This window comes from Microtus ochrogaster, unplaced genomic scaffold (assembly GCF_000317375.1).
Source record: "Microtus ochrogaster isolate Prairie Vole_2 unplaced genomic scaffold, MicOch1.0 UNK2, whole genome shotgun sequence".
Classification (NCBI taxonomy): domain Eukaryota; kingdom Metazoa; phylum Chordata; class Mammalia; order Rodentia; family Cricetidae; genus Microtus; species Microtus ochrogaster.
This window is the reverse complement of record NW_004949100.1, coordinates 11,436,006-11,438,515: the sequence shown is the minus strand read 5'-3', so window position 1 is coordinate 11,438,515 and position 2,510 is coordinate 11,436,006. Positions and strand designations below refer to the sequence as shown.

Below are 2,510 nucleotides of genomic sequence, written 5' to 3'. Positions count from 1 at the left end.
TTTTTTTTTTAAGACAGGATCTCTTCCCAAACCTGGAGCTCATTGATTTGGTTAGGTTGACTAGCTGGCCATAGCTACAGAAATCTGCCTGTGTCTGTCCCCACAGTGCTGCAGTTCTAAGTATGCCATGACAGTATTTTTTGGTTTTTATGTTTGTATTTATTGTTACGTGGATGCTAAATATCTGAACTCAGGTCTTCATTGCTTGCTCAACACACATTTTATGGACTGAGCGATCTCCCCAGCTTTTGTATTTTTGTTTTGTTTTGAGACAGGGGTCTCTCTGTAATCTTTTCTGTCCTGGAACTTGCTGTCGGTAGCCTAACCTTGAATTCAGAGATCCAACTGCTTCTGCCTCCTGAGTGCTAGGACTAAAGGTTTGTACCTAGCTTTGTTTGGTTTGTTTCTTTGATCCTTTTAATATCATATATATTTAAAAGTTACTGTTAAATTTTTGTATCATCAGTAACTTTTTTTTTAAAGATTTATTTATTATGTACACAGTGTTCAGCCTCCATGTATGCCTGCAGGCCAGAAGAGGGTGCCAGATCTCAGTACAGATGGTTGTGAACCACCATGTGGGTTGCTCGGAATTGAACTCAGGACCTCCGGAAGAGCAGTCAGTGCTCTTAACCTCTGAGCCATCTCTCCAGCCCCTATCATCAGTAACTTTAAAGAGAATCTTTCTTACTTCCATTGTTGGTGTGAATTAAGTAGTTGTTTTTTGTGCTAAGCCTTTACATTAAATCAAGCTAGGTATCTGTTTCTGAGTTAGGGTTTCATTGAGTGGACAGTAAGGATCCTGGAGGCTCTAAAGGCATGGGTGTGGGAGTTTGAGGAATTCAGAGGATTGTGAAATAGTGGTCTTTGAGAAATAAGGAAGAAATAAGGAAATAATAAGGATAAAGTGCAGGATGTGAGCTAAGGGAACTCACTTGGGCTGCAACTAAGGCTGTTGAGAGGTAAAGCCCAGGAGGATTTTTACAGAAAATAATATGGGAGGTGCATAGGAGTTGGTGGTTGTAACACTCATCATGTAGAGAGATGATGAATTGTTTATCTAGTTTCTGGGCATTTCATTGTAAAGAGGGAGTCCTCCACAGTGGTTAGAGTTGAATAGTTTGGCTCATCCACTACTTATTTAATAGTCTTAGGGGACCTGCTTAACTTTTTCCTATTCACCTCAGTTCTTTCTCAGTAAAGTGAGAGCTTTCCATATAATAGTAGAGCTAGCCTAGTTTATGGAACAGAACGAGTTCATTAAAGCTAGCTATTGCTGTGATTTTGTTGTTTAATTTGTTAAGTGATCCTTAATTAAATAACACATTTTATTTAGTTTTTGAGTTGGACAGACATGATTTCAGCATTAGAGCATTCCTTTCTGACCCAGTCTCTCCTTTATTGAAGCAACCAACACTTCCTCATACAAGTAACCATAATTATTGGCTTATACTTATGCATATGTATTATTTATTTGTAACAGTCCACGTATATAATCTTTTCCTTACAAATAGTAGCATATTGTTTACACTTTTCTATACATTGCTTTTCATATTAAAGAAGTTCCTTTTCCTAAGTATATTATTTTTGAATATTTTGTTGCCTGTCGTTCCCCAATGTGAATTTAATATAATTAATTTTTCTAGTTCTCTTTAAATGGCCATCCCTCCCCAACTCCCTGCCTGTGTTACTGAGTTAATCTTAATTATAGAAACTTAGTGCTTGAGGAATCTGTCTTTTTTTTTTTTTTTAACTCAACGGTTCTCAACTTGTGGGTTGTGACCCCTTTGGGGGTTGAAGGACCCTTTCGTGGGGTCGCCCAAGACCATTGGAAAACATAAGTATTTACATTATGATTCATAGCAATAGCAAAATTACAGTTATGAAGTGGCAGCAAAAATTATATGGTTGGGGAGCAGCATGAACTGTATTGGAACATTAGGAAGATTGAAAACCCCTGTTTTAGAGCTTTTAGTCCTATTTTTTTACTCTATTCTGAAGACTTTTTTATACAATGGTATTTTGCTGACAAGAATTTTGTATTAGAATATGACTCAGGTTTTTCTCTAATGCTAGTAATTTTCTATAGTGGGTTCATGTTTCTACTTTCAATTTAATGAGATTTTTTTAAATCTAACCTACCTTTATTTTAGATTTACTTATTATGTGTACAGAGTTCTACCTGCATTTGTGCCTGCAGGCCAAAAGAGGGCACCAGATCTCATTATAGGTGGTTGTGAGCCATCATGTGCTTGCTGGGAACTAAACTCAGGATCTCTGGAAGAAGAGCCAGTGCTCTTAACCTCAGAGCCATCTCTATCTCCCCCCCCCCAACTTGGTTTTTAAAGATAGTTACCAAATTTCATACTGCTTGAATTCTATTTTTATAAAATATAAATTCCTAATGCATTTGATTTGCTTTCTAGCTTTTCTGCCCTTTTATGTATCGAGGGGGGTGATATACTTACTTACCTATTTATTCATTCACTCACCCACCTATTTATTTATTT

The 2,510-nt window shown here is 36.9% G+C and overlaps 1 protein-coding gene across 15 annotated transcripts in view; it reads left to right on the top strand.

Annotated features, from left to right (window-relative positions):
• The window catches only part of Rbm26 (RNA binding motif protein 26), a 58,566-nt gene that overhangs the window by 7,432 nt on the left and 48,624 nt on the right, over positions 1–2,510 (top strand). The gene's annotated exons all lie outside the window — the stretch shown is intronic.